This window comes from Desmodus rotundus, chromosome 13 (assembly GCF_022682495.2).
Source record: "Desmodus rotundus isolate HL8 chromosome 13, HLdesRot8A.1, whole genome shotgun sequence".
NCBI classification, from domain to species: Eukaryota; Metazoa; Chordata; class Mammalia; order Chiroptera; family Phyllostomidae; genus Desmodus; species Desmodus rotundus.
Window position 1 is genome coordinate 14,870,867 of NC_071399.1, and position 12,083 is coordinate 14,882,949.

The 12,083-nt window shown below is 43.2% G+C and overlaps 1 protein-coding gene across 1 annotated transcript in view; it reads right to left on the reverse strand.

The window, feature by feature from the left end:
• TRMT9B (tRNA methyltransferase 9B (putative)) overlaps nucleotides 1-1,516 on the reverse strand; it is a 42,538-nt gene extending 41,022 nt beyond the window's left edge. Inside the window, exons 1-2 of the mRNA XM_024562762.3 lie at nucleotides 1,271-1,516; nucleotides 360-508 (exon numbers count right to left, since the gene is read on the reverse strand). The gene's annotated coding sequence lies outside the window, so the exon portion shown is untranslated. The remainder of the gene's footprint in view (nucleotides 1-359; nucleotides 509-1,270) is intronic.
• Between the last annotated feature and the right edge of the window lie 10,567 nt (nucleotides 1,517-12,083).

The window sequence follows — 12,083 nt, forward strand, 5'->3', positions numbered from 1 at the left end:
ACGATATAAATATATTCTGGCCCTTGTGGATGTTTATAGCCTCACCCTCTTTCTACTAAAGCATGGTATGCTTACAACATTTATCGCAAAGAGCCAAGGTAGTACTAAAAAACATACATATAGCAAATATACAAATCCTACCATCCCATTTTGATATGCCTTCTTAAACTGTATTTTTGTCATCTGCTTTGACTATTTCAGTAAGTTCTTTCAGATCAACTAAGAAAATATTCTGACAAACTTTCTGACTTAAAGTTATCTGTAGCTCACCCCCTGCTGCTAGTTAATCAATTCCCAAATGATAGCTTCTACAGGGAAAGATACACACATACTCCGCGAAAACACAAATTCATTTTCACCTTTAAGACACTAAGCGTGTCCCCTGCAGCTCGGAGCTCTGATTTATGCGGTGTACATCTGAAGCACATTCCGCAGTCCTCTCTGCAAGGCAGGATCGCCTGTTTTGGTCCTGTCCAAGTGTTCAAGGTAAACAGGTCACCCTCGGCGACTGGAATGACAAAAGCACAGGACCTCACCCAGGCGGTCAGACTTCAATTGCGGGCGCGCGCGCGCGCCGCGACCTGTCGCGCCCCCTCCTCCACGTCCCCGGAGGGAGGGCAGGCGCAGAGCTGGTTGAACTAGGCTGGACTAGACGCTTCCCGCCGCTCGCCTCTGCAGACCATTGTTAGAACCGCGGTCGCAGAGCTTTCTGCACTGTGTGGGGGCGGGAAGCTCCACCCAACTGAATAGTTGCAATGCTTTCCCGGAGCCCGGAGGGAAAAAGCTGCTTTTGCATCACAGCCGGAGGCTATGCCAGGTGTAACTTCCACCCCTTGACCTATTTGAGAGTGTGAGAATGAAAGCAATAGGAAAAAATAGACGGAGGGCGCGCGAGGTAGCTGGACGCCCGGGGCGCTGGTGCCCAAATGGGAGCGCGCTTGATCCCAGGCGCGTCTGGGGGTTCCAAAGAGAAGTTATTGCCAGGTCCCTGGAGGGAGGCCTCCCGGGCCGCAGATCCGCAGGCTGAGCTGGGGCGGGGTGGTAGGGGGGCGGGGGCAGGGTCGTGTCCCCTCCGCAAGCTCCTCCTCCGGCCGCCGCCAGATTCTTGCTGGCCCCGCCCTCCTCCCGGCCCGCCCAGCGCGGGAAGCGGGGCTCTTGGGGCTGGGGGGCCTTTACAGACGGCCGCGACAGTAGCTAGGCGACCGCTGCAGCGCCGGGAGCGCGTTTCTCCGCCCCCATTGCCATCCCAGCCTCCGCGACCCATCCTCACCTCTCCGTAGATGGCGCTAGCGCTCGGGTAGTCGGGGGTCGGAGGCCCGCGGACAGCCTCGGAGGGGCAGCGGGCGTGGACGGGCAGCAGAGCCCGAGGACTGTCGCCTCCCTGCTTAGTCAGTTGGAACGCCCCGCCCAAACGTGCCCGGGAAGTGAGGCTCTGCCGCGGGATGAGGGTGACCTTCCTGCCTCCTCCCCTTGCTCTTCTCCGTCCCTTACCGGCGTGGCCCGTCCTACGTGAGTGAGGACGCCGAGGCGGGTACACCTGGCTCGCCTGGAGAGCAGCAACGCAGTACCTGGGGTGACAATAACGTGACGCTTTAGCGCGTGTTTTCTCATTCGATGCTTGCAACCACCTACTCCAAGGGAAATATCCCCAGCAGGGTATATTGGATAACTGGACATAAAAGGGTTAAGTCCAAGGTGCCACCGCTCAGACCTTGCAGATTTTTTCACTAAAACAGGATGCTTAATACGTTAAGAGTTTTGCAAAGCTTCTTCCAACAAAGTAGCATCTATCAGAAGGAGGGATGGACCTCAGGTTAGAAGGTTTTCCTTAAAAGTGGGCACGGACACACCCACACTACTTCCATGAGAGCAGGGCTGACTACCTTCTGCCAGGTCCTTCGCGTGACGCTCTCCAACCTCGATTATTAAACAACTCAGTAATCATCAGGGGCCTGTGTACTCCAACAGATCCTAGTGCCCGATATTGAAAAAATAGCACATTCAGAAACTGTTCTGCTGCCTTTTGGGTGTGAGGTTGATGCTCCTGACTCCATGGGATGGGGGCACTTCACATTGGGTTGCTTTTCCAGGCGTGTTTGTGCATGTGTGTGTGTGTGTGTAGCTAGCTATAACTATATGTCTCACATAGACACTGAACTAAGAGTGGGCAGAGGTCAGCTTACACAGTCTGTGACTCTGGAATAGTTTTCTAGTGCCACAGTATATTGGCGCGGTGGAGGGAAACTTTGCTTGGGCATCTTTATCACCATGCCCAGGGTAATCCAACTGACATTTCCTTTTTCTATATATGTCTCTTTTTCGCATTTAAAAAGAAAAGCAAAAAATCATGAGCCTGGTTTTACACGCTCTTTTGGGGCTGAATGCCAACCCACAGAAGTGCCATTGCTCATTTTTGTTTCCATTCAGTGGAGCTAAAACAGCCACATGTCCTTGGAAGCAGGATGCATACTGGATACTGAGATGTCTCATCCCCCTTCTAACAGTGCAATAGGAGGCAAGAACATCTAAATAAGTGTAGTGGTGTCTGGTACATACATAGTAGGTGCCTAATGTATACTTGTTGAGTGAATGAGATCTCAACAGAATGTGATAAATACAAAAGGAGTTTGTTTTAAATTCTGCAGGAAAACATATGAGAAATCAGTTATAGGCAGGGTGGTCAGGGAAGGCATCCTGGAGGTGGTGACAGGTTTCAAATTTTGATGTGAAGAACTGGCTAAGGAATGGAAGTGAGAAAGTGTGTTTGCTATGCTTTCAGGATATGCAGAGGCAGAGGTTCTTCACCTTTCATAGGCAATAGGCTCCTGTGAGAATCAGAGAGCAGCTTTGGCACTCTCCCATTAAAAAAAAAAAAGTGTAAAAGTATGTGCATGCATTTTCTGAGGTTCCACAGACTGGCTGAAGCAGATCTGTGGAATCCCTAGAGGTATGTGGACTTGTTACTATTTCCTTGTTTGGAGGCAGGAAAAAAATAGATTATTTTCTTTGAGGCCATCCTAAGAGGCATTTCCATGGCCACTAACAGAATGTGGGTAGTGGCTGAGGCAATGGAGAGAAAAGCGCGCTGTAAAGAAAAGGTGTGCATTTGGAAGCATAGCAGTTCTTCCTTGATGCCAGGCCTTTTAACGTTTTTGTTCTTTTTGTACGTGAGAATTTCACTTTCATCTCTCAACAAAAGGGGGGGAGACATAGATAAAATATGACTGTCAGACACTGGCAGTGGCTAAAGCTAAGTGGGTACATGGGGGTTACTGTATGATTATCTCCTCACTTGTAATGTTTGACAATTTTCATGAAAAAATTTTAAATAACTTTTACTCAGAGGTAGATATAACCAATCCTATGACATTTCTTAACTTAGCTTGTTAGGACATTTTGTATTTTAAAAAAGAAAACAGGAAACAAAACAATAACAAGGATGCTAGTGATGCCACACACATGAGTTATTAACAGTAAGTACATTCTCTATAGAAACAGTAGGTTTTTCTCTTATAGTTACTGTGAAGTGTGTTAGCAATGGTTTCAACAAGTGTCCTCCTGTTCTTTGTAAACTTACCCTTCACTTCATATTCCGTAGTTAAATTAGCTCCTTTATTATTATATATATTTATATACTACATAACATTGCATTGCTATATATAATTATGCAATAACATATAATATATATGATTATTATTGTGTCGTTTGGTCAACTCAGCTCATTTATTAACTCTGCATCTAGTACACAGCTCTAGGAAGCAGATTGCAGGCCAACCATGGTTCTCTGAGTACTTGTCCTGCGATCTTCTAAGGAAGGCAGCGACAGTGGACCTGACATATCAGGTGCCATACTGCCCACCATGTGACTAACTCAACCAGCGATTTCTGACCATCAGAAGGAGCTGTCTAGTCTGTCCTCTGGCCTGCAAGGCAGCAACTGGAAGAGCGGTATCAGACAGGCATGTGAAGCATTGGGTGGAGATGGTAGGTACCAATCAGATTTTTCCCCAAGTATCTTCCAGGCAAGGTCTGGATTTGAACCCAGGCAGGGAATGCTCCAGCGCCGGTATTCTTAACCAACTCTGCTTCAGAAGAAGCAAAGGCAGTTAAAGTGAGCCACATGCACGACAGAGTCGTCACACTGTAGTTGCTATGGATGCCCTGACGACCGAGGGGTTCACCTTACTGTATGACCTGGGGCTGCTGTGTTTCCTTGTTGATCTTTCAGTACCTTCTCAATTGCTTACGGCTGTAGACACTATTGCTCGCTCTTCCTTACTTCCTCCTGTAGTTGCATAACGAGGTTGTATCCGTGTAGATAACCCGTTTGTTTTCTTTATAACCTGAATGCTCACAGCCACAGGGTAACATGCGGAGTGCTGGTAGCACAGCCGTGACAGGGAGTAGAGCTGTAACTGTCCCGTCTCTCTGTTTGGGGTCTTCTTTCCTCTTAATGAAACGTAAGAGATACTTTCTTAGACACGTTATCTGAAAATGCATTAGTAAATTAAATATTTTCCCACAAAAATAACGTATTTCTCTTTGAACCATTATGAAAATTATATCCAGAATTAAGCAGCTATGATTTTTAACCATTTATTTACTAGAAATATGGAAGAAGATAGCATCAATAAATACTAAGACCAAATTATTTCATGTCCCTTCTGCTTGAGGTCCATTACCAGTTCTTTATTGCTTATTAAATGCCACAAATGCTGTAGAATAGGGTGCAACACCTCTCACAGCCTGGCCCCAACCCACCTCTCCAGGCTCAAGGAAAATCATAAGATTTCTCCTGCTTATGTGGCCCTAAACTTGACACCTCTAGTTTATTAAATTATGGGATTTATGTAGAAATTCAGGTAAGCTGTTTCCCTAAGAGCTTTTGACCATTTTCTCATTTATTTTGTTCCCATTGCCTATCACGGTTCTTGGCACCTAGAGTTCAATGCATATATTCGATTTCATGAGTTGGCATGTATCACTCTCAGAATGTGCTACATGATGCTTCTGTAACTATTTCATTCATTTCCACTTTGACCATCAGCTACAAAAAGCCCTGGTGTACGTATTGGCTATTTAACTATTTGGGGGGCTTATCTATTCTTACTACAGTGAAGACTTTGAAAAATATTGCTGTGCTTTTAACCATGTATCTCCCCCTTTCAAAGGCATTCCATAATTTTTGAGTAATTTTAACCAGTTTAGCATGATAATATCGTGGTGCATTTATTTACTCCACCAGGTTTTCCTTGAACGTTTATTCTGTGCCGGGCACGTGCTAGGGAGACGACGGTGGGCAAAGCAAACAAAACCCCTGCCCTCCTGCACCTCATGGTTTAGCGGGATGAAGGACATTAATCAAATAATCGCACCTGTCGTACATAAAATGGGTCATTCCGAACAGAAACAAGTGTCTCAAAGGAAAGTTACAGAACGTCCGGAGAGCCCTCGTGTCCCCTGTCTCTCCTAGAGGGGACACCAGAGTCATCTTCGTGTTCTCAGCTTAGTCCAGAGCCTGGCATATGGAGGTGTTTGATAGGTTTTTCTTGAAGGAACACGTGCATCTACTTCTGACGTTTAAGTGCGTGGAGGCACTTTCTGTACTGCGCAGCCCTGACTAAAACACACAGCAGGTTCCCCCTCCCTCAAATGCTGATCTCAACACACTGCCGCTTTCTGCTGTTTGCCCTTGTTTCTGCGACCACAGTCCATGGGTCACCTATGTCCAAATGCATCCTGTTTTCTTTGCCAGCGTGACAACACGTAACTTGTTATCCTAACAGCATTATCAAGAACATTCTTTATCTTATGGCAGAAGTTCTCATACACACTAACACTTTGCGGTTACTTTACCAGCACAAGTCTATTGTCTCTTTTCCTTATGTTCGTAACCTCTGCTGAAGATACAAAAGAACATTGTTTCTTTTGTCACTTGGGAAACTGTGTCACTCCGCACTGTCCCCTATGTCACTTTCTTACTTCCTGCCCATTTATGGTTATTTGGGTGTTGCTTCTGCATCCTTTCCCCTTGATTTTGGTGTGTCGCTCTTTCATCGTCTTCTACTTCCGGTCCTGTAGTTTTGGGAGTCAGCTTTTTGCTGGGTCAGGAAGTGACACATGTGTCCTGCTTTATTGTCTCTCTCTTTTTTTGTGCCGTTATTATCTAATTCTTTCCCATGAAGCACTCTCAGATAAGAATCTCAGGTCTGATTGTATGTGTGTGTGTGTGTGTGTTGTTTGATTTTGGCTTGGAATGAGCAGGGAATGGGAAACATGGATTAGTTGTCATGGTAGGGAGAGAAAGACTAAAAAATAAACCCTAATAACGAAGAATGTGTCATATAAAAAAAACCCCAACATCTAGGATGTAGAAAAATACAGAGCCATTATTTTGAAGACAATTTAATGACCCAGAAAACAATATTCTATGTGAAAATGCTTTTTGTATTGCATATTTACAAAATATGTAATGTTTACAAATATGCATATGTAAATGTGCAATACTTATAAAATATAAATATATTGTATTAATATATATTAAAAAATATATGGGGGAAATAGTTGACAAGTATACCAAAATGTTAGTACTGGTTTTCTCTGAGTGATAGAATTTTCATTTTTATATTCTTCTATATATTTATTTCAGTTTTTAGAGAGAAGGGAAGGGGTGGAAAGAGAGGGAAACATTGATGTGTGAGAAAAACATCCATTGGTTGCCTCTTTCATGCCCCCAATGCAACCCAAGCATGTGCTCTGACTGGGAATCGAACTGGTGACCTTTTGGTTTGTAGGCCAGTGTTCAACCCACTGTGCCACACCAGCCAGGGTTTTTCTAAATATTTTTAAGAGAAAGAGACTATGTGTAGTTTGGGAGCAAAGCTTGCCCCTATTGGTAGGCACAGCCCTGTCCTCACGGCCTTTATGGACATGGTACGCCTGCTCTTACCAATCCACTGTGCGAATAGCACTCTCAACCTGTGGAAAGCCCTCTTGTTCCTTTTTTTTTTAAGTAGGATCTTAAATTCTCAAGAGCAGAATGGAAGTAAGTCCAGCTGTGTTAAGTACAGAAGCCACAATTACCTGAGCATTTAATTACCAAAAATCTCTTCACAGCTATGGCACTGGCCCAGCCATAGGCGCCCCATCTTGTATTGTAGCTAAATTACTTGCTGTGTTTTCATCATGCTGGTCAGGTAAAGTCAAAGAGTCAGCTCCTTGGCTAGATGTCTTGATGGCATCTACCCACTGGTAATGGTAACCTTGACTTTATGTAAAAGTCAGCTCTAGGGAAAACAGAGAAATAGATTCACTGTATGTGAGTGTGGGTGAGTATACATATGTGCACTCATCTCTCGTGTGTGTGTGTGTGTGTGTGTGTGTGTGGTTACTAAAGATTTGAAATTCTGGGGAAAATGAAGGGTGAATTTTGAAGTGGTTGTTATTGTTTTTCTCTGACGATACATTAGGAACTTTGGGGGGCACACCTTTTGAAAAAAATTAGAATGCATCAGTACTTAAGATTAGGTACTAACATGGTACCAGAAGTTAACGTGCTATAAAATAGTTTCAGAAAACTGTACAATAAGAAAATTTTGTTAGAAAACTCTGTATTTGCAATGATCAGAATATAATTCTTATCTTCCCAGAACAAGCAAGAAAATACTAGTCTACGATAGCACTACTATCAGAGTTCTAATAATTCTAGTGCTTTGACCTGATCCCAAACAAGGTCTCTGGATCCTAGGACTCTGGGTGCTGACACGTGAAGGATGTGAGTTAGGACATGAGTTAGATGATCACCCAGGCCCCTCACAGTTCTTAAAACAAAAAGCATTTTTGCTTGGATGGAGAAAGTTGTAAAACAAAGGAGGGATTTGTGCCTCTCTTTATCTTACTCATTTGCAATATAAGGATTGAATAAGAGGTTCCTATTTTCTGAGCTGGATTTCAAAGAGTTGGATGTGGAGTTAACAGTTGGTAGTAGCTTCTATTTAAGTCCTGTAAAGAATTTAGGAAGAACCTGTGATATGTTAGAGGAAGGAGACTTATTCTGATAGGCTCCAGAGGGCAGACTAGGACCAGCAAAAGCAGTTACGGGAACAATAGCTAGACTCATCAGAAGGAGAAGATGTCTATAGTTGAAATTGCCTGAAAACAGAGCTCCTTCAAGACATACAGGTTTGTTGGTTTGATTGTTTGTTTTAATTTTGCCTCTGGACAGGAGGATGAAGAGGCCAGCTCACTTAGCCTGACGTTTACAGAGGCCATCCCACCATGCAGAGCAGGTCACACCTCAGAGACACCTCCCAGTTGTCCAGGGCTGGGATCTTTGATGTGGTGTAGACAAAGGATGTTGAGGAAGGGCAGAACACAAAGAGTGTGGGACAAAGAATGAGGCTGCTATTTGTACAACACAGCCTTTGAAACTCTTGTTTCTCTTTCCTTCTCCAGATGGTTTCATCTTCTGTATTACGGGGACAAAACTGGTTATGTTTGGATATAGTAGGCAAGCCCAGATATAAACTGATGTGACAAAGATTGATTTCATCCAATTATTCAAGGAGTTCAGCTGAGACCAGGGCAGGGACTATGCCTCAGAGACCATGAAAATCCTGGGCACAGGTAGTCAGGGACAATGGCATCCTTGCTTTGGCATGAGACTGTGCTCATACCTGCTGACCTGGAATGTGTACTTCCTTTTGCCCATTTCACATGAAAGAAGAAAAGGAAATAAAATATGCAAATGAAGATCACCAGTAGGAAGGTAACTAAAAGCATAAAAAAATTTAACTGAGCCTGGCTGGCGTGGCTCAGTGGATTGGGTGCCAGCCTGCAAACCAAAGGGTCTCCTGTTTGATTCCTGGTCAGGGCCCATGTCTGGCTTTCAGGCCAGTAGGGGGAGTGTGAGAGGCAACCACAGATTGACGTTTCTCTCCCTCTCTTTCTCCCTCCCTCCCACTCTGTCTAAAAATAAATAAATAAAATCTTTTTAAAAATTTAACTGAGCAATCAAAACAGTCACAAAAGGCCGGATAATGGTGTTTTGGTTTTGGAGAGTTTTTTCTTTTTTTTTTTGTCTAAAAGTAAAATAAGCAGCCATTACCCAACCAAAATAACAAATCAGGAGAAAAAACTTCCTAAGGGAAAGATTGCATGTGAAATGCCCAGAGGTCAAAGTTACTGCCAAGGGACAGACGGGTAGGCAAGTCCATGACCAGTTGGTACCGTTAATGAAGGAGAAAACCCGTCCATCACGTTAGACAATGGCTCTTTCATTCTCCAAGGCAAAAGCGTTTTGCACTTACTATTCCAGCCACATACAGGCAAGTGTAACCAAATGCAGGTAGCCTTCCCTTTGAGCTCATTTTATCTGATGGGAAGTGAAGTCAGTATAACCTGAAGAGAACAATTGAAGAGAATGTCAGGCACAATTTCCCTATATCCAAACTGAGTACATATGAAAAGAATTTTCTTTCCTCAAGGGTTTCCTTGACTTAAGAAAACGTTTGTGCAAAAGAGAAAGTCATCTTACCTGAAAATAAAAATGAACATTTTTTTAAAAATTCAGTTTATTTCTAAATTCATAAGCTATACTACATGTACAAATTAAGTATATTTTAGCCCCAGCTTTCAAGAAAGTCTGAATTGTTTGGAGCTCTAGAGTTGTGTACCTCTAATTGTCATTAGAAATTATTTGTCATTATTCCAACATGTATAGATTCGGCATCCAGATACATCTTAGAGATAGAAGGAGAAAAACAAGGATTTGAAAAGACATTTTAGCTCTTTACTATTTACTGAGAGACAAAAAAATCTAGGAGAAAAAACAACTATTTGCTGCTCAGCAGATTAATTTTCACTCCTGATGGACAATTATTCTAATACAAGCAAAGTGAGGAGTTGCCTCAGGGAGGTCTTCTTGTGTTTTTGAGGGAATAGCATAAAAGAATCACGTCACGTTCATACAGCAATTGTGTGTGCGTACAAATTCAAGAGGTGTAGGAATTTATGAGATAGAAAGTACATATGAAAGAAACAAATGTTTGGGCTAAAAATATCTGAAAATTCAAAACTGCGCAAAACAAGAAAAAAGAAAAAACTCCACACTTGTTCCACTTAAAGACACCACCATTAACATTTTGGTGCCTTTCCTTTCTCTCTGCGTCAATCTACTTCGTATTTTTAAAATCAAAATCGGGATGACATGATATTATATTCATTTTTACTTTACACTGTATTTTCATGCAACACATCATGCTGTTAAGTAATCTCCAAAGACACTAAGTCTTTTAACATCATCATAGTATTTCATTTAAAAAATATTTATCATGGGCCAGTTGTTAGACACACTTCAGTGACGCATTAACTCATGTAATTCTCAGGAGAGCCTGAAGCAGAATTATTATTATGGTTGTTACTATCCTTTTTTTCAAAAAAATGGAGAAACTGAGCTTAAGGGAGATTAAGCAACCTGCCCAAAGCCAATAAATGATGAGGCTATGACTTAGAACGATTTAGTTCTGACTCCAGCGCCAGTATTCTTAATGACCAGGAGATCCGTACTTGTCGGGAGATCAAGCACCTCCCTGCAGAAGCCTTACTGAATAAATCGCCGTGACAGCTGCAGGAATTGCCTCTTCCCTCAGACAGCAAATGCTTCTCTCTGTTCAAGGGCTTCGGTTTTCTTTTTCCCAGTTCTGACTTTTGAAAGGGCAATACTGTGCATTTTTCTCGGTGCCTGGGGAACACTTTAAGCCTGCCTTATAACTGCTTAAGGACATCTAGAGAACATTCTATCTGCTTTGTTTCCATAGTAATGCTATATGAATTGTAGACCAAAGCCATGCGCGGTGTTGCTCTGTATTTTGGCCCCGACCATAGCTATACTGTGCTGTTTCTCTCACCATGTGTGCGTCCTGATTCCCGAATCTTCCATATGTTCTGTCATTTATTGCATTTTCAGAGTCTAACATGTCATCTTACAAAATAGGTATTTAACATTTATTTGCAATATGCATGATGATGGTGATTATGTTCAGTGTGTGAATAGTTAAATATTAATACTTAAACACCCTACAACAGTTCTCCTAAATGATTAAGCGTCTGTAGATAATCTTGTCTCTGGGGCAGAAATTATGCTGAGTGATCAACAAACCAGGTCCATTTACCTCCTTGGCCCACTAGGACACCAAACAGCCAAGACTCTTTGGAAGCTTAGTGGGACCATGTCTGTGCGTCTCAGTTCTTTCTGGCTGACAGAATGTGGGCTGAAGTGAGGTATGTGATGTACGCCTTTCCAGTCCTGGGCCTTACTGCCTACAGCCTCTTCTGTGACATGATCTCTCTCTCTCTCCCCCCACCCTTTCTCCTCTATACACAGAGTTTGCATGGAAGACACACCTATTAGAATCATAGGTCCATGAATCTCCATGTCGAAGGCCCCCTGCTGAATAGTAAATTTGACTGCGATGTGGTGGGAGCTATTGAGATTTGGGGTGGGGGTTTCTTTTTTAAATTTTAGCTCCTATATCCTATTGTGCTCACCACGTGCTGGGTTTCAGCTATGCCCTAGGCGCTATGCCAATATATCCTCTACAGTCTTGCATCTCTTCCTTTTGCTTTTTCAGCTTGACATTTCCCCTTCCATGTCTTTACCTACTAACCCCTACATGTGACTCAGCTCAAATGTCCCTTGTGTGAAGCTTTGTTTCCTATCACAGGCAGAATAATTTTACTCTGCTCTGAACTGTTACAGAAGTTTATTTCCTCCCTACACTTTCCTAGGTGACTGCTGGTCAGCATTGTATCCCTAGTCTCAGCCCAATGGTTGGCATTTATCAGCACTCAGTAATACTTGTCAACAAACAAACGAGAATGAATAAATGAATGAATGGGTGGATGGATGAGTGCATTTCATTTCTCCCACAGGTGTAATAACTTCTTTGTGTGCAGGATCGTGTCTCATTCATCTTCTTACTTCCCAGCGGTGGGCACAGAATTCGGCATAGGGGAGGCGCTCAGAAGCCTGTTCACGGAATGGCTAACGTGCTTTGGTGATAATGGAGAAAGGGGCAATTGTC